The following is a 27685-nucleotide window of genomic DNA, read 5'->3' on the forward strand; positions in this document are numbered from 1 at the left end:
GTTCAGTGCAATAAGTGGAATTGCTCAAATTCCTATCAACTGACAGTTCTGGCCGAGGGAAACATATTCCTGCTGAACTGGGACCAACATTGTCCTCAGTCCAAATACAAGGCAAAAGCTTTTCATTTATGTTGGCAGCATTTTCCCTCCCTTAGCCAGGCAGTATAATTAACTTGTGCTGAGATGGCTGCACTGAGACAGCGACTTAAGCTATTGGCTGTATTTCCATCTGTCCCCAACTGGAAGATATTATGGCTTGGTGTATTTTTAAAAATTTTTCACTGATTTTTAAAGCTTTGCTGAATCTATTTAGCTCTTTGGTTATTCTTTGTGGACAAATATAAATTTCCAAATGAGTTGAAGAAGTGGCTCCCTTCTCACCTCTATTCACTCTATTGTCACAACATTTGGCTCCGTAATACTTCGTTTTTCAATGCTGTGAGTGCCTTTTTGCATCCATAGCAGGGCCTGATGCCTGCATGCACATTTCTGGAGATAGCATCCATCACTGGGTGTCATGTTCTGGGTGTTAGCTCGTGCATAAGGCGTTTCTGCCATGAGTATGCTGGGATGGGCAGATTGTGATGTCAGTAATGCCAGCACCGCCATTTTGCAACTGAACACTCCATCTTACAGCCTTGATTGACGTAACACAGCTGAAGGTGAATTCAGTGGCAGCAAGGTAGGGCTAATGCTTTAGGACATTGTTCTGACTTTAGACACAGAGCAGAACAAGCGGCTGCAAAAGGGAGGTGGTTTCTCAGTTGGAGGCCAGATCTGCCCAAGGTGTTTGGTGAGTAATGCTCCTAACTGAACCTCAGCAGAGAACCTTGGGTGAAATCTTCTATTTATTTCCAGGCGCTGACCTCGCTGGCATCTGCCGTTCTAAAACTGCACAACAAATCAGAGGACCAGCAGCTTTGGAAGGCCGGAACCCTCACCAGCGGAGATGGGCACTGTTCAGTTGCAAGGAGAGCATGAAGGCACCTCAAAATGGAGCCATCCTCTGAATCAAGCATAGAATTTATAAAATCATGGAATTTACAGTGCAGAAGGAGGCCATTTGGCCCATCGAGTCTGCACTGGCCCCTCGAAAGAGCACCCTACTTAAACCCTCGCCTCGACCCTAACCCCGTAACCCAGTAACCCCACCTAACCTTTATGGACACTAAGGGCAATTTATCATGGCCAATCCACCTAACCTGCACACCTTTGGAGTGTGGGAGAAAATTGGAGTACCCGGAAGAAACCCATGCAGACACGGGGAGAACGTGCAGATTCCGCACATACAGTGATCCAAGCCAGGAATCGAACCTGAGACCCTGGAGGTGTGAAGCAACTGTGATAACCACTGTCCTACTGCGTTGCCTCTGTCTTTGTAGAAAGATAAAGCCCGAGAATGCATAGGAGAAACCTCCAGGCGAATGGTTTGTGTAGCTTTATTACCTGCAGTCCTGTCATAGGGAATTGTAGCCTTTGGCTCTAATGTCCACCTTGGCCTGTCACTGGAGGCTGCCTCCACAGAACTGCTGGGCTTACCTATCTGTTCCCATCATTAATGCGTCTTGATTGAATCACCCTGGCTGAACAGCAGTATCCTGTTTATTTCTATTAATGATATCAGTTTTTATGGGACAATAAAACTCAGGCCAGGTCTGTGTGTGTATCATGACTGAGCACTAGTAGAACCTGGATAAAAGAAGGAACATCAGAACACATCATCAGTGACTACCTGGATACCCCCAGGAACAACCATTGAGGGAGAGGAACCTTGAGCTCGGAGTTCAGAGAAGAAGATATCTAAAATGAGTGATTGTAGCCTGGCCAGCCTCCTTCACTCATGTGGGTAATACCCAGAGCTCAGCCGTGAGTTGGAGTCATATTCTGTGCGATTGACGATTGTAATCCCCAAATGAAATAGAGTTACAGTAGACAAGGTGTGGTTTCTTATGTCGAGCAGGTGTTTCTCGGTCAACACTGACCAATCTCGGACAGGACTAGTTAACTAAACGTGTTTGGTTTATTTGAAGATATAGTGCAGGATTGCTCAGCAGATTGATGCATGAGGAAGATTCAATAGCTATTGCAAACAGGAAAGTACAGTTGCAACTCCACACCACGTGCTGCTAGCTAAATTGAAAGCCTCTCCGAGCAATGTCTACTGGCCACATGGTTTTTATCCTGGCTATTTATTCATGATCATATTGTCTCCTAAAGTGAGATCAAAAGAGCCCCTTTTTTCCAAGATAGCTGATGGATAAACCAAAGGGTAATCTGGAGAAGGAGCATCTTCCAAATAGCATCCCGGAAGTATCGGGATCCCTCTCCAAGTGAAATGATCAACATACCTGTTCATCATCCGACTGGCAGGAAAACCTTGCTCCTGTGAATTTGGGATTCCATTCCTCTGATGTTGGAATCTTCTTGTTTCTTCTTTTTTTAATTTAGAGTACCCAATTCATTTTTTTCCAATTAAGGGACAATTTAGCGTGGCCAATCCACCTACCGTGCACATCTTTGGGTTGTTCGGGCGAAACCCACGCAAACACAGGGCGAATGCGCAAACTCCACACGTACAGTGACCCAGAGCCGGGATCGAACCTGGGACCTTGGCGCCGTGAGGCAGCAATGCTAACCACTGAGCCATCGTGCTGCCCACTGGTGTTGGAATCTTGGGTGTGTCCCTCTTCAGAGTGAGGTTTAGATATCTTGGGCGGGATTTTCCGACCCCCCGCCATTTCGGAGAATCGCCAGGGGGCAGCATGAATCCCGCCCCCGCCAGCTGCCGAATTCTCCGGCGCCAGGGATTTGGCGGGGGCGGGAATCGCGCCGCGCTGGTCGGCGGCCGCTGGCAGCCCCCCCCCGGTGATTCTCCAGTCCGCGATGGGCCAAGTGGCCGCCCGTTTTCGGCCGGTCCTGCCGGCATAAATTAGAAATGGGTCTTCACCGGTGGGACCTGGCGGCACGGTTGGCCTCTGGGGCCCTCAGGGGGGCACGGGGGGGATCTGGCCCCGGGAAGTGCCCCCACAGTGGCCTGGCCCGCGATCGTAGCCCACCGATCTGCGGGCGGGCCTGTGCCACAGGGGCACTCTATTCCTCCACGTCGGCTGCTGTGCTCCTCTGCCATGGCCGACGCGGAGAAGATCCCCCCTGCGCATGCGCTGGGATGACGCCGGCACACGCGCTGGCACTCCCGCACATGCGCCAACTCACACCGGCCAGCGGAGGCCCTTCGGTATGCTTAGACTCAAGGGGCGGGATTCTCCCCTACCCGGTGTGGCGCCAAGCCCCTTCCCAACCGGCGTAGCGCAAACCACTCCGGAGCCGGTCTAGCCCCTGACGGTGTGGAGGATTCTGCACCTTTGGGGTGGCCCGACGCCAGAGTGGTTCACACCACTCCTCGGCGCAGGGACCCCCCGCCCCGTCAGGTAGGGGAGAGTCCCGCCCCTTGAGTCTAAGCATACCTGGATGATGCCATTATTTTTCAGTACACGTGATGGAGCTACATGCCATCCAATTCATTCTTCAGCTTCTCTTTCATGTGAATCTCCTCCAAAGTTCTCTATGGCATTGAATTTGTCTGGCTACATCTATGGCAGGTCATGGTCTGATTATTCATTGTGATTATGCTTGGCCTTCTCAGCTGCGTTTGGGATCTTAGTGATCTCATGGATGTTGACACTGCTGACTTCCATACATGCTGGTAACGCTCCTATCGCTGGTGCACCCGTATCCATCAGTTTCAATATGTGTGGTTACCATGTTGCTGTAGCTGCGTTTCAATCTCAGTGTACTTGTGCAATGAATGGGTGACCCACTGTACTCAATTTATCTGTTGTAAGTTTTGTCTGACTGTCAAAGATCCAGATAAATATCCTTCAGGGTGCTGGCTGGAAGGATAGTCACACTTACTCCTGTGTCGACGTTGGCCCTGAGTGTATGTTTACCCTTTTCTCTTTGAGCATATGAATTTGAAAAGCAATAAAGGTTTCAACGATTTGACTCCACACGTTGTGTCGCATTCAAAATATGGAAAGCCTGTTCACTTTGCCATTTAAGATCTTTGTGCCCTGCATTGTCAGCCTGGTCTGTAAGTTTCAGGGGTTTGATGGAGTTTTGGGATGCAATCTTTGCTTACTTGTTGCCCTCTTCTGTAAGAGAGAAGGAAGTGAGTCAATGAGTCTGTGCAGTATGGGCAATCTGTTTGTCATGGTTGAACAGTTGGCAGTGTGTGCACGTTGTGAGATGTGGATGCGAAACTTGGAACTGTGCTGTTAAAAATTCTTGTTTTACTCAGCACTGGATACTCCTGGGAGTTGCTACTCCAGAATGCTGGCAGCCTCATGGGCTTTTGGCATCTTTTTAATGTAGTATCACAGGTCAACTTCATCTGAAAAGTCTTTTAATTTGGAGTCAGCTCTAAGATAATAACTGACTCTGGGATCACATCCTCAAAAGGAATTTTTCACCCACCACTTCTTTTCCAAAATTTGAAACTTCTCTCAATTGCCATTCCTTCTCTGCGTATAACACACATGTGCTTTGCATCCTTATCTGCATTGGCACAATTGACAAAAGCATACTTCATGAAATCATCTTTATACTGCTTTGTTCCTGAGTTAAGTTTCTTCTTTGTAGGCTACTTACCAGAGGCACTGGAACACCAGCACTGCTCTGTCCTGCTCTGCACTCTCCTGTGCAGCACTCTCCAGCAGATTCTGTGTGATATCCTGTCCAGTAGATACATTGCCTATCTGAGTCTCTGGCTGTCTCTTACTTTTAAGAAAACTGATCCATCTTCACTGTCCTCTTGCCTGTAGCTGCAAAATGGAAGCAACTCTGCTTCGCGATTTGACACCAAAAGCACATACAAGTCCTTGATGTCAAGTGTACTTGCAGGGCGGGCAGCACGGTGGCGCAGTGGGTTAGCCCTGCTGCCTCACGGCGCCGAGGTCCCAGGTTCGATCCCGGCTCTGGGTCACTGTCCGTGTGGAGTTTGCACATTCTCCCCTTGTCTGCGTGGGTTTTACCCCCACAATCGAAAGATGTGCAGAGTAGGTGAATTGGCCGTGCTAAATTTCCCCTTAATTGGAAAAAATAAATTGGGTATTCTAAATTTTAAAATAAAAGTTAAAAAATAAAAGAAAAGTGTACTTGCAGGGCGTGTATCCTGCTCTCTACCGCTTCTGCCTGGAAGACTCCACACAACTTCATTTATTTTCATTCTCAATATAAAAGTCGGTTGCAGCCATTGGGCGCTTCTCAGGCGATCGGGACTATTTTGGGAACAGAGCGACTGATTGCTCCGCAGCCCTCCCAACACCCGCCCGCAGCCCACCCACGGGTTATGTCCTGCACTTTGAAAAACACTGATCTGGAGGGCTGCAAATGGAAGAACTGATTGAAAGAAGTCTGGATTTTTAGAAATGTTTCTGCTGTATATACGCTACAATAATAAGTACAGTGGCTCCTCAGGACAGCACATTGCAATAATCTAAAACCTCTGATTTACAATATATTTATGGATATGTCTCAAAGAGAAATAAATTGTATCCTTCCTATAAAACATAAGACTTTTATTTGGATAGGTCCTAAGGCAACATTATGGAGATATGTTCACTATTAGCTTCCATGGTGTGGCAATTTCCTTCAAATTTACTGAAACAATAATGCCTGTACAACTGAAAAGTCCCTTTGTAAAAAACATACAAAACCCATGTGAGAGTACATCCCCTTCAGGGTAACACCACCTTTCAATCTTTAGATTTCAAATAAAGCAGAAGAAATGAGAGAGAATCATACAAAATACAAGGAGGCCATTCAGCCCATCAGTGGGCCCACTCTCATTGCTGTCATTTTCTTTCTCCATCTCCTGAGAAATTTCTCCCTTTCAAGTATGTATCCAATTCCCTTTTGAAAATTATTATTGCATGCTTACACCACCTCCCCGGCAGTGCATTCCAGATGTCAGTCTATAATGACAGAATCTGCCTGTTACTTAAATTACTGGAAAATAAGCAATATTAATGGGGGAATGTGATCCTCTGCTAAGAATAGACATTTAAAATAGACCAGTAGCAAAATTACAAATGATCCTTTACTGGTGATTGATGCTCGTGTTTCTATACACTTCAAAGGAGGAATGAGTTTGCACTTACATAATGTTTTTCGCAATGTTCTGAAATGCTTTACAACCAATGAGGTATTTTTGAAGTGCTATTATTGCTATTTGACAGGAATATAGGCCGGAACTCTTTGGTCACCGGTATTCTCGTCAGCTGGTTTCCCGGTGGGTTGGGCGGCTTCAACGCAAAATCCCATCGACAAGTGGCAGGAAGACAGAAGCTAGTGAACAGCGCACCGCCGAGAACCACCGCGGAGGAACCGGAGAATCCAGCCCGTGGTGTTTCACATTTGGCCTCACAACTAAAAATCTGCTGTGGGAAATTTGACCTTCTTTTCTCGAGATATAATTGTCAGCTGCGCGTCGATCAGATAATAATTGTTTTGCGGCAGATCAATATTGCAGACTGTCCAAAATCAATATATGAAAACAATCATTTTTGGGGAATGTGATGATGCGCTGTATTCTGTTGCCGAAATCCAAGCTAATGAATTTCAATTTAAGTAATGAACAGAGAGATTATACAAAATAGATAGTTGCATTTAATGAAAGCAAACTACTGCAGATGCTGGAAATCTAGAAATAAAAACAGAAATGCTGGACGAACTCAGCAGGTCTGGCAGCATCAGTGGAGGAAGAAACCGAGTAAACGCTTTATGTCCATTGATCCTTTTGCAGAACTGAAAAGGGATAGAAATGCAATGAATTATATATTTCGAGAGGGTTCGGGGAAAATAGAGTCAGTGATAGGTCAGAGCTAAAGAGAGATTGCCAAAGAAGACATGGGCGTGAAACAAAGGGGGCTGTTAATGGGGCTATGGTGAACGTATTGCATCAACCATTCACCATGTATGTCACTGTATCACGCTGTTGCCCATGTGGGTTCCACCTATGGACCATTGTACGATATTACCTGGAATGTATCATGTTGGTGCCCTTGTGGGCTCTGCCCCTGGCTCCACCCCTTGAGGGGAGGTATAAAGAGCAGCTGCCCTGTAGGCGGCTCTCACTAGCGGAGCAGTCGCAGACAGACACTGTTCTAGTCGATTAAAGCCACAGTTTACATCCACTCTCTGTTTCGCATGAATTGATGGTCGCATCAGGGGCCATCAGGGACTGAACAGTGTTAAGGGTTGCAAAGGTAGGATAGCAAAATGTGTTACTGGGAAAACAGAGCTGAGTGCTTAGTGGGGGCAAAATTGAACAACAAGGGACAGTGGCCCTGTGAGGGAGGGTTAGGTAATGTTGGAACAAGCCAGAGAAACTGACAGGACAGGGGTTGAAATTGGAAACAAAATCAATTTGTGGAGACTTCCGGGTGTGACCATGGAGTGAGTGATCTCACACAGGGCAGCTCCTGCTTAAAGTCTCAGAAAAGAACTATTTTTATCCAATACCGGGTGGAATTCTGATGAAAAGGCTTAGGTGAATTGGAGGAGTAATTCCCCCGGGAGTGATATTTCTGCTGGTTACCAGGCCCGGCAGAAAACAGTGAGAGATGTGGCTGAAAAGTTGGAACAAGCTGGTACTGCAGCAGCCACTGTAAACATGCAGACGGCGGAAGGGCTGATGTAAGCTGGAAGGCTCCAGATGGACGAGTTGAGGCTTTCATCAAGGCATAATTCCATCAACAGAGGAAAGAAATGCGTGAGGATCGCGCAAAGGCCATCGAAGAAGTTGTGGCACCCCTGAAGAGTTCTCTGGAACGGGTGGAGAGGTGTTTGGCGGTGCTGGGGTCACAGATTCGGGAGATTGAGCAGTGATCTCGGACCACAGCGATGGTGTGGTGGCTTTTAGGGGACCTGTGCAAAGTGTTGCAGGCAAAGATGGAGGAGCAGGAGAATGCCTCGAGCAGACAGAACCTGCGAATAATGAGCCTGACTGAAGGAGTGGAAGGTGTGAGTGCCACGAGGTACACCTCGAAGATGCTGGTGGGGCTGGTGGCAGAAAGGATCCTCAATAAGGCACCTGACGTGACAGAGCACATAGGTCCCTGCGGAAGAAGTCTCGAGCTGGGGAGCTGCCATGGGCGGTGGTCGTGAGACTCCACAAATTTGTGGAGAAAGAGAAGATTCTGCGATGGTCCAGAGAGAAGCATACCAGCGACTGGGAGGGGAACAGCATCCGAATTTATCAGGACATTGGAGTCGAGTTGGTAAAGCGGCGGGCAGTTTTCAACAAAGCCAAGGTGGTGCTGTACCAGCGGCAGATCAGAAGTGTGGTGCTCTGCCCGGCAAAATTATGAGTGATGTTCGGAGGCCGTGAGTATTATTTCGAGACCCCAAGAAGTGGCAGAGGACTTCTTTGAGGAGCATAAACTGGGGAGAACTGAGCGGACAATGCTTGGGAACCAGGGTGCTGGCACTTTGTATGGTCGGGAGCATGCTTGAAGTGGGTGTAGGGATTGGGGGATTTTCGTCTTTTTTTGGAGGGGGGGGGGGGCGGTTTGCTGTTTAATGTTGAGATTGTCAGGAGTTGCAGGAGTGAAAAGTTTATGTAGGGATGAATGTTCCCATCCCCCCCTCCTGTTTTATGGAACTGTTTGTTTTTAACATTTGTTTGTTTGCTTTTGGAGAAGGCTGCCTGGAATTCAGGAGAAGTCCATGTTTGGGTGGGGGAGGGTAAAGTCAGCAGGGAGCCTTCCTCCTTGAGCTGAGGAGTGGCCGGGGGGGGGGGGGGGGGGAGATCATTGGGAGGTGTCTTTATGCAGGAGCGGCCGCGCTAGCAGGTGATGCTGGTGAACGGAAGTGAGGCGGTGGGGACAAAGGCCAGAAGGGTGGCTGGGGGGAGGGGGGAGGTGGAGGAGGGGAAAGGGGGAAGGGGGGGGGGAGTGGTTGCTGTGATGTGGCAGGGTATGAGAAATGGCATGGTCGGGGCGGAGAAAGGGGCCATCTGGTATAGTCTAGGTAAGGGGTGGAATTAAGGGGTGGGAATTAAGTAGGGAAGGCGACAGACGGTAGAGGGGATTGGAGGCATAAGCCTCCGATCAGGCTGGTAACGTGGAATGTCCGGGGACTGAATGGGCCGATTAAAAGGTCAAGGGTGTTCACGCAGCTCAGGAGTCTGAAACCGGGGGTGGTCCTTCTGCAGGAGACGTACCTCCGTGTGAAGGACTCGGTTAGATTAATGAAGGGGTGGGTTGAGCAGGTTTTTCACTCGGGGTTTGATTTGAAATCAAAGGGAGTGGCGATTTTAATGATCCAGGTGGGAGATTGATGATTGTGAGTGAGGTATTAGAAGGGACACCGGTAGTGTTGGTAAATGTGTATGCCCCAAATTGGGATGATGTGGGTTTTGTGAGGAGGTTGCTGACAGCGATCCCGGGTTTTGCCACGCCCCAGTTGATTATGGGAGGAGATTTTAATAGTGTCCTGGAGCCGAGAGTGGATTGGTCGAGCCCTAGGTCGATGGGTAGGGTACGAATGGCGAGGGAGTGGGGGGAGTTTATGGAGAGGATGGGTATGGTGGATCCATGGCGTTTTAAGAACCCAGGGGGAAGGGAGTATTCCTTCTTTTCACACGTCCATAAGGCGTATTTGAGGATTGACTACTTTGTAGTGAGTTGCGAGATTTTGGTTGGGGTGGAGTAGGCAGAGTGTGCGGTAATAGTGTTCGTGGACCATGCACTCCACTGGGTGGACATTCGGTTTAGATCGTGATGAGAGCAGAGTCCGGGGTGGAGGTTTGACTCGGGGTTGTTGGCGAATGGAGGTTTTTGTGATAAGGCGCGGGCGGCGATTAAAGAGTATGTGGCGCTGAATCAAAATAGTGAGGTGTCGGCGGCCATTTTTGGGAAGCACTGAAGCAGTGGTCTCGGGAGAAATTATTTTGTTTATGCCTTGTGCGGATAAGGAAAGGAGGGCAGAACATGATCGTCTAGTGAACAAGATAGTGGGGGTGGATGGAATATTCGAGGGTGCCCACCGTGGAGGGATTGGAAAGGAGTAAAAAGTTGCAGAGCAGTTTGACAGGCTGACAACAGGGAGGGCGGTAGGGCAACTGCGTGGGGCAAGAGGGGTGCAATGTGAGTATGAGGAGAAGGCGTGCCGCATGCTGTGCACCACTTGCGGAAGCAGGCTGCGTCCATGCTGTTATGTAGTTACATTGTGTACCTTGTGTTGCCCTATTATGTATTTTCTTTTATTTCCTTTTCTTTTCATGTACTTAATGATCTGTTGAGTTGCTCACAGAAAAATACTTTTCACTGTACCTTGGTACACGTGACCATAAACAAAATCCAATCCAATACGGACTAGGGCTGGGGATGTGGTATCAGAACCAGGGAAGATAAATGAGGCATTTAGGGAGTACTACCAGGGACTTTACAAGGTGGACCCGGGGTGGGGGTTGGGGGAAGAGGCGGGGACATGTGTAGTTTCTGGACGAGTTGGAATTTCCCAGGTGGAGGAAGCAAAGAGGCAGGCATTGAAGGTGCCCCTGGGGCTCAGGGAGGTGCTGGATAGTATCAGGGGCTATGAAGTCGGGGCCAGATGGGTACCCGCCGGAATTTTATAAGGAATTTGCGACAGACCTGACACCACATATGTTGGGGGTGTTTAATGAAGCACTGGAGAAGGAGGAGTTGCCGGAGATGATGATGCAGCAAAAAATCACAGTAATCCCAAAAAAGGGAAGGATCTGGTGGAATGTAGGTCGTATAGATCCATATAACTATTGAACATGGATGTGTAAGTATTGGCTAAGTTGGTGACGGTGAGGATGGAGGACTGTGTCCCAGTGGTGGTTGCATAAGATCTTCGTGAAGGGCAGGCAGCTCGCAAGTAATATAAGACGGCTGTTGAATGTGGTGATGAATCTGTCAGGGGCTCTGGTACTGGAGGTGGTGGTGTCGATGGACACAGAGAAGTCATTTGATCGGGTGGAGTGGCGGTACTTGTTCGAAGTTTTGGGAAGGTTAGCGTTTGGGCCGAGATTTGTGGCATGGTTGTGGTTACTGTATGTGGCACCATGGGCGAGGGTGAGGGCAAATTATATGAACTCACGAACTTTGGCTTACACAGGGGTACGAGGCAGGGTTGCCCACTGTTGTCATTGCTGTTTGCGCTGGCCATAGAGCCGTTGGCGATGGCTCTCAGGCAGTCAGCGGAGTGGCGGGGGATTATGAGAAGACAGAGGGAACATTAGGAGTCGCTCTGTGCTGATGACCTCTTGCTGCATGTTTCAGATCCGGTGGAGAGTATGGGAAGGATTATGGGCCTGCTGGGGAGGTTTGGAGGGTTCTTGGGATACAAACTAAATGTAAGGAAAAGCGAGGTATTCCTGGTGAATGAGCTGGGACAGCGGGCTTATTTAGGGGGGATGCCACTTACGGTAACGAGGGATAGGTTTAGCTATTTGGGGATTCAGGTAGCGAGGGATTGGATGGGGCTCCATAAGTAGAACTTAACGAAGCTGGTGTAGGAGGTCAGGGAGGATCTTAGGTGGTGCGAGGGGGTGGTGCTACTGAGGGTGAGTGAGTTCAGGTATCTGCAGGTTAGGGATTTTGCAGGAAATGTCTGGAGGGGGATCCCACGTTGCCGGGATACACCATGCTGGAGCGGCTGCTGCTTCCGGATGTGGAAGGGGAGGGAAGAATTGGGGATATATGCAAGTGGCTGGGGGAACAGGGAGGTCAGCGGTTGGTGAAGATCAAGGATAAATGGGAAGCGGAGTTGGGAGGGGAGATCAATTAGGGAGTATGGAGTGAGGCACTGCGAAGGATCTTCTTGTGCAATGATCAGCCTGATACAGTTTAAGCTGGTGCACACGTTGCATATGACTCAGCCGAGAATGAGTGGGTTCTTTCAAGGGGTAGCAGATGAGTGTGGGAGGTGTGGGCGGGGGCCAGCAAAAAAGGGGAAAAATCTGAACAGACTGTATAGTTGATTGTTGGGAAGTGTGGTTCCCGGCGTGTTTATTTGCTGTAACTTGCTTTGATAGATGTTTGTAATAAAATACATTAAAAAAAAATAATTTTGGGGGGAGGGGGGGGGGGGGGGGAAGAGGGTGGGGGGAGTTTCGTGGAACATTCCTTGTTCCCATCTTACTCAGGCCCTCTCCCACAAATCTTTCTCCGTTGATGACTTTAGCAATGCGGTTTCATGTTCTTGACTGGACTGGACCTGAATAAATTTATCGATTTTCCAAACAATTTCTATCCCTCTCTCATCTTCACATGATCAATCTGTGACACTTCCCTCCCCTTCCTTGATCTCTCTATCTTCAAATCCGATGATAGAGTAACCAACAGTATTCTTTAAAAATATATCGACTCTCATAGCTATCTTGACGACAATTCCTCACACCCTGTTCACTGTCCGAACTCCATCCCATTTCCCCAGTTTCTCCATCACCACTACGTCTATTCGGATGATGCGATCTTCGAAAACAATGCTTTGGACATGTCTGCCTTTTTCATCAACCAATATTTCCTCTCCACAGTGATTGACGGGGCACTTAACTGTGTCTGAACCTTCTCCCACACCTCTGCCCTTACCCATTTTCTTCCCTCCTCGGACCATAATAGGGTCCCTCTTGTTTTCACTTTTCACCCTACCATTCTCTCCATTCAAACTATCATCCTCTGCTATTTCCGTCAACTTCGGCATGATACTACCACTAAACACGTCTTCCCCTCACCCCCTCCCCGCCCCTCAAGATTCCATTGTGACCATTCCCTCCTTGACATCCTGGTTCACTCCTCCATCACCTCCAACCCTTCATCCCCTTTCTGTGACACCTTCCCTTGGCAATTGCAAATAGTGCAACTTCTCCCTGCTCACTGTCCAAGGCTCCAAACACTTCATTCAGGTTAAGCAGCATTTCAATTCCACCTCCTTCAATTTGGTCTGCTGTATTCACTGCTCCCAATGCAGTCTCCTCTATACTGCGGAGACTAAATGCAGAGTATCTTTGGTCCGCCTGCCAGCGTAATCCCAATCTTTCGAGGGCTTGACACTTCAACTCTACAGTCTGGTCTCGGCCTGCTGCAATGCTCCAGTGAAGCTCAACGTAAACTGGAAGAACAATACATCATCTTTCTGGACTCAACATTGGGTTCAACAACTTTAGGTTGTGAACTTTCCCAGGCTTGTACCAATGCTATTCACCCCTCCCCCACATGGCCACTGTTCCTTGTTCAGTTTTCTCCCCACTAAGCATTGGCCTGTTTTCCTATTAAGACATTCTGTTATCCAACCCTTAACACTGTTAACATTCTTCAATCGCTAATGGCACCATTAACAGCCACTTTATCTCATGTCCAATACGCCTTTCTCAATCTCTCCTTCACTCTGACCCATCACTGACTTTCCTTTCTGCTCCACCCCCTCTCTCAGTATTTAATTGATCACATTTCTATCTCTTTTCAGTTCTATAGAAGGGTCAATGGACTTGAAACGTTAATTCTGACTCTCTCTCTCTCTCTCTCGTGCCCCCCCCCCCCCCCCCCCCCCGCCCCCTCTCCACAGAGTCTGACAGAACTGCTGAATTACTCCAGCATTTCTGTTTTTATTTATAAAACACTTCTGTCTCTGCTGAAGTTGCCATCTCAGTCGCACTTGAATAGATAATAGCCGAATCCCACTAGAAAGCTCGTTTTTGCTCTGTTAGATATAGTTTGGGTGAAAGCAACAGTTTCTTTTGATGGAGTTCTATGAAAATGAGTCATTTTGTTTACTCTATTCTATCTCTGCATTGCTGGATCAGTCTTAAAAAAAAATCAATGACCCAAATTTGAAGTAATTTGTCACTGTACGTTTTCTGGTTGCCCTGGTGTGATGTTACTGAGCTCTCCCTTCCTAGTCTATCGAGATCACTGTTTTCTTGGAAGCAACAGCTAGTCCGCCTATAATCAGCTTAGACATACGATTCACTGTTACAGTTGTCTTCTAAAGTCACACAATGAAGCTGCAGAGGAACAGAGATCCAAATGTGAATTCCCCTCTGTCCTAATTTTGGAATATTTTAGTCCTCACAGCACGATCCAGTCTCTTTGAGCTGAGATGGAGTGGCCTCCAGACTCACAATGACTCTTGTTAACTTCACTCTGATTGGCAGTGATTCACAGCCAGAAGAAAACTCTTGCAGAGTAAGACTGTTCCTTTTATTTTGTTTTACTGTTCAGGACAGAATCCTCCTACTGCTGGGATAATCCTTTTAATAGGCAAACAGGAACACACAATGTGATATTGATACAGATGAACTGCAGTTGAACCAGCTTTGGAGGAAGACAAGTCAATAATCTACAGCAAGCCAAGGATGAACTTTTGATCAGTGGCACTGAAGCAGAAACTCAGCAGCTACTGGCGGATAGAATGTGGGAGAATCCGAACCATTCGAGAGCACGCAAGTTATGCAAGTTTGCAAATTAGACAGCATTACGATAAACTGAAAAACATTTGATTTTGTTGTGAACTTCAGACCATTGAAAATCCATTGGGATAATAAAAATAAGCTTACACAAATTTAATTGCCACCAGGATGGCCACAAATAAACATGAAACCAAAGTTTAAAACAAAATAGTTGTTCATAAATATTATCCTCCTGAATGGTTTCAGCAGTGTACATTGAGTGTTAGTGATAAATAAAACATCAAATTATTTGAAATGTGGTGCTATCATCAGCTCCTTAAAATAATCTGGGTGGAAAAGAGGCAGCAGTGATTCAATTCTTTGAGAGTTGGTTGTAAAGATGAACTTGAAGGGTATAACAATCAATGAAAATAAGTTTGTGATACATAATTTATGCAGAGATTATTGTTCAGGGTTTCAAATCTGGCAATAGTACATTATCCCATCAGATAGATACGAGTCACACTTCCCTCTTTCAGGGACAGAGGTTCATTTATCACAAATATCCTGCATGGTGAGAACATAAAAAGAAATACCTGGCTCAGCTTGAAAAGTACCACACGAACACACTATCTTGGAGAAAATACTTCACAGAAAGATGACGGCATCCATATCTCATGTTTTGTCAACCTCCTGCAATGGAGAACAGAACAAGATTTCACACTTTAAGACATTAAAAGTAAAAAACAGACTAAAAGCACATTTGATGAAACAATATTTTGTGGACAACTTATACTTTAAACTACAGAAAAGAACTTTTAGCACAACCAAAAAAGTTCCACTATCAGGTTTATGTTATGCTGTCCTTTAAGTAAACAGTCAATTCTCCCAGAAGCTGTCCAAAATAATTCATAGCTCCTGAGGATTTACTTCCAATCTTTTATGTTCCCGCCTGGAAACTTTTAAGTCCAGAACTGTCTTTCACAGTGTGTGTTTTCATCAACTTCTCTCTCTAACGAAAGCTATGTAGATTTTACAGCCTCATTTCAACTTCTCATGAATTTGGGGATGGATTCTCCACTGGCAGGATTCTCCGTTGCGCCGGCAGCACACCCACGCCTGGGGATTTCCTGACGGCGTGGGGCTACCAACAGTGGGAAACCCCATTGGCTGGCTGGTACAGTCAGACTGCCTCCCTAACAGCATTGTGGGTGTACCTGTATGTCAAGGACTGCAGCAGTTCAAAAGACAGCTCATCACTTCCTTTTCAATGGCAATTAGAGATGAGCAATAAATGCTGGCTTTGACAACGACACTAGCATCCCATGACCAGAAAAAAAATAAGTCAGGGTGCCACCCTTGAAAAACTTATCCAAAAATTAAAAATTGACCAAAAGTTATTTGTGGATTAATATTTAATAGAAAGCTATCCAAACAAAGAGAAGCCAACAGTAAACCAGAACACATTGTGAAGATAACCATTAAAAGCAAACAACATTTAGTTTATGCAACAGAAGTACTCCTCACATTGGACAGTTCAGTTCATGAGGTTCAGTTTTGTATGCAAACTGATTGAAGTGTCCAATGTTATGAGGGACATAGATAGGGTAGGTAGGAGGAAACGTTTCCCCTTAGTAGTGGGGTCAATAACAGGGGGCATAGATGTAAGGTAATGGGCAGATTTAGAGGGGATTTGAGGAAACATATTTTCACCCAGAAGGGTGGTAGGAATCTTGAACTCACTGCCTGAAAGGATGGTAGAGGCTGGAACCTTCACAACATATAAGACGCATTTAGATGGGCACTTGAGACACCATAGCATACAAGGCTACGGACCAAGTGCTGGAAAATGGGATTAGAAAAGATAGGTGATTAATGGCTGGCGCAGACACGATTGGTCAAATGGCCTCTTTCTGTGCTGTATGATTCTATGACTCTATAAATTGTAATTAATTTCTTCAGCCCAACTTAATATTTTTGGGATGAACCCATGGAACTATCGGTAGAGAATAAATCAATTTTGTCAGTGTGGCCTGAAGGGCCGAATGGCCTCCTCCTACTTCTGTTTTCTATATATGTTTTTATGTAAAACAATAAATTCATGTCAACTGTTTTACACAAAATGAAAATTATTTTCACTCGGGGACATTATTTTAATTACACAGTGCAGGAAGGAATCTTAAAAGTATAGAAATGAACACATTTGGCGGCAATGAATTCTTTGGCAATCCACAAAACCTTTGGTTTTGTTCGGCGTTCGATGTCAGACAAGGAATCTACCAAACAACTTGTGACTTGTCCAAACCAGGATTTTAATTAAATCACATGTGGTAAGATAACGATCTGTTACAGAGCAAGTTATCATGGAGTTTCTTTGTACTCCTCTGGAACTACACCTCGGCACGACTAATCACCTGTACGTCTTTTAACCATCTGCCGATCACCAGATGTACCCGCACTTGTATCTGAGTGCCTTGTCACATGACCCCTGTTTGGAGACCACATGACAGGTCTGTGCCACCACCTGCTGGTTGGAGGTTGCACCACCAGCCATCTACAATATTGTTGACAGACAATCACCACACCTTTGAATTCAGTTGACCATGGCTATAATCTCACTGATGATTTAAAGTTCCACTGGTCAAATCCAACCTGCATCGAAATAGGACTCAGCAGCATGCTAGAAATTTTACAGGTCCTGGAATACCCTCTGTAAATGTTGAATAAAGTCAACCCTTTTTCTGCTGGGAATGTTCATCCTACATTTGAAAAACAAACTTGCTGCTTCATAATTTTATTTTAGAATACACTGCTGCAGATTTCACATATTTTAACGTTTGCACACTGCTATTCAAAGCTGGTAAAATATTTTGAAACAATATTGTTTTAAATGGAAATTTTGGTGGGCTCCTCCAATTACTTCATGTAAAAGGAGCTCGTTGTGTCAAAATGAGAGAGACAGATGAAAAAGTATCAATTTGATACCTGATAAGATATCACAGATTTCAGATGGATTGGCGATAGCTCTTCCTTCCCTTGAGCACTATCCCTAAAATTTCCAAGTATGGATCAAAAACCAAAAACGGCAGACGCTGGAAATCTGAAATAAAAACAGAAAATGCTGGAGATACTAACAATCTTTATTAGTGGCAAAGGTAGGCTTACATTAACACTGCAATGAAGGTACTGTGAAAAGCCCCTAGTGGCCACATTCCGGTGCCTGTTCGGTACACGGAGGGAGAATTCAGACTGTCCAAATTACCTAAAAGCACATCTTTCGGGACTTGTGGGAGGAAACCGGAGCACCCGGAGGAAACCCACGCAGATACAGGGAGAACGAGCAGACTCCGCACAAACAGTGACCCAAGCTGGGAATCGAACCTGGGACCCTGGAGCTGTGCAGCAACAGTGCTAACCACTGTGCTACCGCTTCAGGGAGAATGCCTTAAATCATTGACCTGAAACATTGGGCAGAATTCTCCCATTTGGGATTAAGGGAGTTGGAAACGTGGGGTATTTCCTGCTGTGGAGGTCCATGTCTCCCTCTTCCAACCTCATTAATTATGTACCCAGAGATTTTACACCATATTCCGTGGCAGGATGGGCATAATGCCGCAAATCCCATCATCATATCTGGGTGCCATATTGTATAAGTGCCCAGTGTCACTGACCCATCACTGATGAGAAAAATAGACCCCTGAGAAAGAGGATAAATCTCTAGGGACACACTGAAGCTGGGAAATGGACCTACTGAATGACACTGAAGCTGGATGATCCACTTGCAGATGCTTCTCCCACCGCTGCTGTGATGCTTCAGAGTTCAGGATCACTGACGGCCTCCATCCCGAACTCGTAGCCGCAGTCATTGTTCAGATGAGTCCCAACATCTGCACACCACATAGTTCCAGATGTGTTGTGCACTGGTGTGTTTTCCTGCTGGTGACGAGGAGAATTGGGAGTGGGGAAGATTCTCATCAGACCTTCATCTACATCGCATTATTTGGATAAAAATCAGTTTCATGTCGACGTCCAGTGGACTTCCTAACCTGTCATAGAACATAGAACAGTACAGCACAGAACAGGCCCTTTGGCCCTCAATGTTGTGCCGAGCAATGATCACCCTACTCAAACCCACGTATCCACCCTATACCCGTAACCCAACAACCCCCCCTTAACCTTACTTTTTAGGACACTACGGGCAATTTAGCATGGCCAATCCACCTAACCCGCACATCTTTGGACTGTGGGAGGAAACCGGAGCACCCGGAGGAAACCCACGCACACACGGGGAGGACGTGCAGACTCCGCACAGACAGTGACCCAAGCCGGAATCGAACCTGGGACCCTGGAGCTGTGAAGCATTTATGCTAACCACCATGCTACCGTGCTGCATATTGAGCATCAATGCAAGAACTCATGGGAAATTCAAGCCAACGCAGAACCGATTTTTGGACGCCTGCCAAATTCTCCACGCAATCCCCCCCCAACACCGCCATTGCCCCCACCCCACCATCCCAATTCCCTCATTGAATCCATCGGCAGGGCCATGGGAGAATTCTACCCATTAACTCTGGGCGCGATCAAGTTTTCAAGTGTCATTTGTGACGGGTTTTGCTGGGAATTTCCCGTCGGCTCTGCCGGCTAGTTCCCCGCTGATAACTCACGATACTTAGTCACTTTTTTGGGCCCTGGGGAGTTTCTCACCAGTTTCACCCACACATAGGCATGATAGCGAGCACATTTAGCCCTTTGCTTTCTGGAGGGAATCTTCCTCATGCATCCCATTGATCACCCCTGGACCAGGGCATCTGGCAATAGCGGGGAGCCCCACTCTCTGGGCATTCTGGTGGGCTCGGTCCACATTGAAGTGGATGTATTGTGCTGACTGGGCATATAGGGCCTTCATGATGTCCCGGATGCACCTGTGCACCGAGCTCTGTGAGATCCCAGATAGGTCTCCACTCGGCGTCAGGAAGTTCAGGACGACTGACACCTTGATTGCCACCGGGAAAAGGTTTCCACCCTATTCCCATGTGGTGGCAGGTACACCAGGATCTGGCAGATATGTTGCACTGTCCCCCTGCTCAGCTGGAGTCTTCGACAGCATGCCCAGTCTGACAAGTCCTCGACTGACAGGCGTTTCCGGTACACTACGAGCCTCATGCACCTCCTTCTCCTCAGCTTGTTGGGCAGGCAGCTCTCAATTCGCAGCTGCAGCCTCCTGTTCCTCTGGGGTAGCCTCTGCTACTACATGGGTCCTCCTCCTCAAGCAGCTCCAGTTTGTACAGCCGCAGTGCATCCCCCAGGGCTGTGGCAAAGAGCAGGAAGTTGACCCTTACTGGTTGTATTCTGATATCCATTGTCTGCAAAGGATGAAAGGCTGGCATGTTAGCATGGTGCATACCCCCATGCCCAACCAGGCCCACTGGGCTACATGATGGCCCTGGATGCCACTGCGGACTCTGCCCACACATCTAATCCCCCACCCCTTCCCCATCTCCTGACCCAGTCAGGGCCCAGCACCGTGGGGGCCTCTGGCCCTGGCACCCATCCTTGCTGTCAGGGGTACTGTCGGTTGGCACTTCCTTTGCTCGTGGTATGCTCCACGGCCCCTGTCTGGTGCCCCCCTGAAGGGGCTACTGTGGGCGTTGCCTTTGGGTGGGCCACGTGACGATCAGCCAGTGGGATTCAGCCGGTTGGGGGAAGTTGATATGGTGGAGGGTGGGGTGCACAGTGGAGGGCTGGAATGCAAGGGTGGTGGGATGGAGGGTGGGCTGGGTGCAGCGGACATGGGGTGGGGCACCCATATGGCCGGTAGCACTCCGCAGAACCAGGGGCCAAGGTGAATGGTCAGTAGGGTGCACATCAAGATGGCTACTTTGCCGGCTGCAGCAATGGCAGTCTGGCCTGGACTACCCCAGTCTCATGGGGGGTTCACCCCAAACCCACGGCCTGTCCTGCTGTCAACCCCCCACCACTTCCCGGCCTTGGCAGGGCACCACTCCAACCCAGTCAGCCCAGCCAATGTCAGGATCGGCAGCCCACGGTCGCCTCTGCATGTCCTACCTCCTCTCTCCCTCATTAGCTATGGCGCCTGCACCTGATTTTAAAAAGCACGGTGAACCTCACTGCCAGTAATTCCCCCCCGGTGGAGGTGGTGCATCACGGAGCCTCCGGAGTACACCAGGTCAGGTCCGCTAATGATATGCAAACGGTCATTACTGTATGTGCGGAGTGGAATGCATTGACATTGTTGACGAGGCACTGGAGTGTTGCGATTTGGTGCGAACCTGGTGTCTGCCACAATTTTGGCGTCAAAACCGATTCTCCGCCCCATCAGCGTTCCCAATTTCAGCATCGGCCGACGGAGAAACTCGCCCATGGATTTTAGGTATGGATTTGAGGTCCGATGTCCACATTATTAAATAATCTTCCCGGACTCAATGTCAAGGTTCGTGTTTAAAGGGGTAGGCACTGGTCTCTGGTGCACCTGGTTTTGTAGAAAAATGGATCAATCTCAGATGTAACAACCTGCATCTGATTTGCGTTGTATTACAGGTGTGTCATGTGAGAGTACCTTGAAGAAGTGGGTGTTTAAGAAATGTACCTTTAAGAAATGCAGCTGCTGATGTTACTGGAGTGATGTCAGAGTGTGGGTGGAGCTGAGCTCTAGTTCTGCTTTTCAGTTTCAGTTTGAGAAAAGCTTGGGTGTGTGTCTGTGTTTTTCAGTGAGCTGCATCTGAAGTTAAAACAAAGAGCTGTACGGTTGATCTCTGCCATCCAAAGACTATCTATGGATCATTTGGTGAACTCAGAATTGTAAAAGGTCTCAGCCTCAGTATGGGCAGCATGGTAGCATGGTGGTTAGCATAAATGCTTCACAGCTCCAGGGTCCCAGGTTCGGTTCCCGGCTGGGTCACTGTCTGTGCGGAGTCTGCACGTCCTCCCCGTGTGTGCGTGGGTTTCCTCCGGGTGCTCCGGTTTCCTCCCACAGTCCAAAGATGTGCGGGTTAGGTGGATTGGCCATGCTAAATTGCCCGTAGTGTCCTAAAAAGTAAGGGGGGGGGGGTTGTTGGGTTACGGGTGTAGGGTGGATGCGTGGGTTTGAGTAGGGTGATCATTGCTCGGCACAACATCGAGGGCTGAAGGGCCTGTTCTGTGCTGTACTGTTCTATGTTCTATGTCTATTGAATGTAAACCTAATGTGCTCCTGTTTGAAGGTTTAAGTCTTTTGGATGTTAAAAGGACAGCTTACAGGGTTACTTAGGGTTGCAGTCTTTGGGGTTGTATTTGAATTAATGGTTGCTTAGATGTTCACTGTTTGTTTAAAAAAAGGTTAACTTGCGTTCATAGAATAAACATTGTTTTGTTTTAAAAAATACTTGTCCTTTTCTGCTGTACCGCACCTGTAGAGTGGGCCGTGTGCTCTCCATACCACAATCTATTAAAAGTTGTGGGTCAGCTGAACCCCATGATACACTTTGGGGTTCACTAAACCCTGAACCATAACAGGTGCTACCACATCTGTAAAGATGGTCATCAGCAAAGCTGCCTGAAAGAGCAGTTTGACACCTTTACAGTTCAGGGCCTAAAGTCTGTTTTGAGCCTCTTTTCGAATTCGGTCTGCATTGAGCTGTGACTCATTGCTCAGTATGCCTTCAATGATTGCTGGAGACTAAATAGTGGTCACCACTAATAGGTAGATTTAAATTCTAGAAAACATTTTTTAAATCGTGTTCCTGTCGAGTTTTCAGAAGAAAGGAGAACCTGAGGAATGGATGGGGTGACATTGTTAAAGAAAAATTGTCATTCTGGCAAGATAAATACTTTAGATGAGTTTACAAGTCTGTGTCACAATGGCAATATACATTAAAATGCAACTTTTTTTATGATGGTGATGTTTTTGGTATGATTGAAATAGATGGCATATTTAAAAATCAAAAGAAAATAGCTAACCTAACAACTTTTTTGAGGGAGGGCAGGATAATCCTACTTAAAATCTAGCTGAAGTCTTATTGGGTGATAAAACACATATCTAAGATGTCATCACTTCTCAGAATATGATCAGATGGTGTTTGATAATCTTGTATCATTTCACATGGAGATGCACTTTTACCTCAACCAGCACAAATTTCTTGAGTGCTGTTCACGACTTTGAAGCAGTTCCACAAATCTGTGCCCTGAGCATCCGAAAACCAAACTAGCAGATACCAATTTTCACCAAGGTTACAAGATTTGATTTTAAGTTAGCCATGATATATATAACCTTAAATAATTCAGTTTCATTGATGCTTGGATAGTGCCCATACAGTGCCTGGGCGACGGCAGGAGGTGCCTGGGTGGTGCCAGGGCAGCACCCGGGCATGACACTTTCCCCACTGAATGCTGCACTCGTCTGAGCTCCCCTGGCATGTCTGCTCACCAGGACCCAGTCTGGCCTCACGCCGTTCTGCCATCATGCTGCCGTGGGTGGAGGTTTTTGATGATGGTGGCAGGGTTTGGGGAGGGTGGGAGGAGATTCCGACATAGGGCTGCGCCATGGAAATGTCACTTTAAGAAATGTTTGTCTGCTCAAGTTACTGCAGTGGTGTCAGAGTGTCTGGGCTCTGCTTTTTAGTTTTGCTTTGAACAAAAGCTTGGGCGTGCCTGTGTTTTTTGGTTTTGTTTTAGTGTTGGAGCTGAAGCCAGGTAAAGAGGGTGTAATGTTGTTCTCTCTGTCATCTAAAGAGTATCTCTTGATCATTTTGTGAATTCAGAGTGATAACTGTTCTCAGTAGCGACTTTAAACCTGATGCGCTTCTGTTCAAAGGTTTTTGTTGTCTTATGGACGTTCAAAGGAAAGTTTAAGTATTACTTAGAATGTTGTATTCTTTGGGATTTATTGGTGTTGATAGTTGTTAAGATGTTTACTGTGGGTTTATGAAGTGTTAACTGGTTTCATAAACAAATATTGTTTCAATTTAAAAGTACTGTAGATTTCTGTTTGCATCACACCTGCAGATGAAGCCAGTGTGCTCCCCATAACCACAATCTCTTCAAAGTTGTGGGTCAGGTGAACTCCATGATACACCTTGGGGTTCTCTAAACCCTGGCCCACAACAGCTGTTCTGATTACTGTGGTGATTGTAGATCTGAGTAGATGCAATACAACTGAGCAAGCACTAGAGGGAGCACGGGAGAGCAAAAATACACAGGGACAGGAAGTGAGGACACACTTCACGGAAGGCAGAACTGGTAGCAGGACACAGACACAGTGAGACAGCATTTGAGGTAGCCGTAAGTTAAGCTCTGAAGACAGAACAAATTCACAATAAAGCATCTTCTCCACCTTTGAGACTACGAACTTTATTAAGACACGAGGAACAACACATGGTACCAGCAGTGGCTTCAGACGCTTACTACAAGACAACTCAGCTGCAGGCACAGAAAGACCAAAATGGCAAGAAAAACTCCTACTGGACATTGGACTTGGGAAGACATCGCTTATTCGAGGATGTGGCTTGGAACCCCACCTCAGCTGGACATGACCGGCAATGTAAGAAATGTCTGGAAAATATTTAAACAAATGTTCGATTTTTATATCATAGCTAATGATGTAGCAGCAGCCTCAGGCGAAAGTAAAATAGCAATGCTCATCGCAGGACATGAAGCTAGGAAAGTGTATAATAGATTTAAATACTCAAAAGGTGAAGACAGCAACAACTTACAAATAATACAAAAAAAATTGAAGAGTACTGTATGGAATTTGAACAGCACGGTATGCTCAGAGGCCAAACTGCACAGACACTGAGTGATGTAAAACTCAAACAATCACTAAAAGAACAGAAAGAGTTCAGTCAAGAAATCGCGAGTGAAAAGTACAGATCAAAAAGAAGAAAAAACTTGAATTTTTCACAAAGCCAAAATGCTGAAATCCAGTCCAGATCGAAAGGAAAAGGTAACTTACAACTTTCAGAAAAGAAAAACGCTGAAATCCGCGATAAAATGGCGTAGGAGCACATTTTACAGTCTCGGGGAGACAAAGAACTAAAAACTGCGTCTGCGCATGCGCAGGAAACGGAAGCCACGCATGCGCAATTACAATCACCCGTTTTGCAAGCCGCGCATGCGCAGGTAAAAAATGTTCTTGTTTTTGATAGTTATGCGCATGCGCAAGCCGCGCATGCACAGTCTCAAAACGTTTTGGTCGCGGATCGTTATGTGCAGTGGACACAAAACCGCATAGTGAAGGAAGGCCGATTTGCGCATGCGCAATTGATTCCTACGCATGACGTCACGGGCGTCATGATGTCTGAGCATCCGGACCACGTCTACTTAAAAGGGAAATGCCCGAAAATTGAAAACAAGATATTTAAAGCTGTAAAGCCAAATTTTCTTGCCTCAGAACACAGAAAAACGCCTGAACTTAAACCAGCAGTTGAAAATAACTCTCACAACACCCTGGAAAAAGCAGTCTGCACCACCCAAAGTGAAGAGAGCAAAAAGAAATCCGAAACAAATAAAGATGATTTGTTTTTCGAACAATACTACTCAGACATGGCTGAGTTATTCGGATATGCAAAAAATGATGAAGACAACGATACCAAATCCGAAGCAAAAATAGGTGATTTGGTTTTCGCAGATTACTACTCAGACATGGCTGAGTTATTCGGATATGCTGATCACAGCATCAGCGACACGGTCGCAAAGCTCAACACGAATCTACTCGTGGTAGATGGATCCAACCAAGATGATTTGGTTTTCGAAGAATACTACTCAGACATGGCTGAGTTATTCGGATATGCTGATCACAGCGTCAGCGACACGGTCGCAAAGCTCAACACAAATCTACTCGTGGTAGATGAATCCAACACCATGATGCCATGGCAGCTCGTCGATACATTGGATGACAGCAATACCCAAGATGAAGACGACGCCACACAGAGAGCACAGAAAGACTCCACAGAGAGAGCGATGACAGGCTCCACAGTGAGAGTGATGAAAGACTCCAAAAGGGAAGCAAGCAAACACTCCCTGGCGAACACCATGCATGAACAAGACCATGAAGGTCAACCCGCCGTATCTGAGCAACCGCAAGCAGACTATGATAGTCTACCAAGCTCACATAATCAAGAAGAAGACAATGTATATCTACCCACTGCATGCAAAAACAGACAAGGTGATCACACTCGACATACAGGAGGTACAGGATCACAGCGAGACTGACAGTTCTCAGCTTGTCTGTACAGAAGCACAGAGTAGGGCCACCCAAGAGTCCAGAGAGACCACGCCAATAGAAACCATGCAGATTTTGACTCCAGAAGAGGAGCACCAAGAGTCCAGTAAGACCACGACAATAGAAACCATAAAGATTTTGACTCCAGAAGAGGAGCGCCAAGAGTCCAGAGAGACCACGTCAATTGAAATCATGAAGATTTTGACTCCGGAAGAGGAGCACCAAGAGTCCAGAGAGACCGCGTCAAATGAAATCATGAAGAATTTGACTCCAGACGAGGAGCACCAAGAAAGCAAAGACGACAAATCAAATCCACCACAAATGACTGATGTCACCAGCATCAATGCAACATCAGATCATTCTCACCGTTCTCGAGACGAAACGTTCAATTTAACAGATTCCACAAAGGATACTCGCACCGATAACAGTGACAATGACTCAAATTATCCACACGGGACACTCATTGAGCGTAACAAGAAAAAAAAAGCCACAAGAAGCACAGCAGAAACGAGAACAACAGCAAGAACAAAAGCAACATGAAACGCGATAAGAACAACAAAAATCGCAAGAAGCACTGCAGAAACAAGAACAACAACAGCACCAACAAAAACTACAAGCACAACGACAAAAACTACAAGAAGAACAACAAAACCAACAAGAAGCATAACAAAGATAGCGACAACAACAAAGACAGAAACGACAAAAACAGCAACAAGAACGGCAACGAAAACAACAAAGACAGGAACGACGGAAACAACAGCAATGAAACAACAACTTGTACAAAATGGTACAACTCTGCACATGAAGGACAATGCCACAGCACACTGCAAAACAATGACAAGACTACAAACATGCCATGGGATGACAACGAATCGCACAAACTCACATCTGCTCCAGAACAAGCAAGCACACCAGCTTTCAAAGCAGATGACATAATAAATCGATACCACAAGCACAGAAAAAAGTCCATGTCAGTCAACATCAGTGGTTCGACCATGCAAACACCTCTGGATGACGCATTGGTTACTTAAAATAATAAGAACACCGACAACATTCACCACATCACCAACAACAAAAGAAAAAACTCAGTGAACAAATTCATCAAGTTTGGACTCATAAATGTTTTTATTAAGATTGGACTCATAAATATAAATTGGCTTTGTAAAATATGCAATAGCACCATCTCTTGTATAGATACACATATCGTAAGTAATCTAACTGTTTTGTACAATTTTCTTTAACAATGTACAGAAAATATGTAAAGAAAAAAAGGGGGATGTGGTGATTGTAGATCTGAGTAGATGCAATAGAACTGAGCAAGCACTAGAGGGAGCACGGGAGAGCTATAAATACACTGGGACAGGAAGTGAGGACACACTTCACGGAAGGCTGAACTGGTAGCAGGACACAGACACAGGCAGACAGCATTTGAGGTAGCCCTAAGTTAAGCTCTGAAGACAGAACAACTTCACAATATAGCATCTTCTCCACCTTTGAGACTACGAGCTTTATTAAGATACGAGGAACAACACAATTACATGGTAATGTGTTTAAATGAGGCTCCTGACATGGAATGTCAGGAAGCGTGCCCCATCACTGATAGGGGAGGATACGATCACGTCATGCGTTTACGGCCACTTTGTACTTCTTGTGATAATTTTCATTCGCGTTGACGAACCCGCCGTATGCGAATGGGAGCGAAAAATCCCGGCCACTGTAAATCTGCTTAAAAATTTGCTCCAATCATCTTTTAACTGTTCTACTCATTAAGGCTGTTATTTGGCTCCAATATCACATCAACATGGTAGAAGAGTATGCAAAGATGGGTCCAAAATTGGTATTTAGATAGTACCATCTTTTGACATGTTTGTAATTTATATTGCACTCAGACGGAGGAACCGAAAGACCCATCTGTCACAGTTGCCCGGTTCATATCACATGCGAGTGATACAATGATGAGGGTCATGTCAATACATTTGGTGCTTGTAACAAATTTTAAAAAGAACTACATTTTTCTTTATGGTAAACCTTCCCCGAAATAAAACCAAAAATTC

General features: G+C 46.3%; 1 protein-coding gene across 1 annotated transcript in view; it reads right to left on the bottom strand.

The window, feature by feature from the left end:
* tenm4 (teneurin transmembrane protein 4) overlaps window positions 1-15105 on the bottom strand; it is an 851752-nt gene extending 836647 nt beyond the window's left edge. The window contains 1 exon segment of the mRNA XM_038818655.1: window positions 15013-15105. The gene's annotated coding sequence lies outside the window, so the exon portion shown is untranslated.
* Between the last annotated feature and the right edge of the window lie 12580 nt (window positions 15106-27685).

This window comes from Scyliorhinus canicula, chromosome 14, assembly GCF_902713615.1.
Source record: "Scyliorhinus canicula chromosome 14, sScyCan1.1, whole genome shotgun sequence".
NCBI classification, from domain to species: Eukaryota; Metazoa; Chordata; class Chondrichthyes; order Carcharhiniformes; family Scyliorhinidae; genus Scyliorhinus; species Scyliorhinus canicula.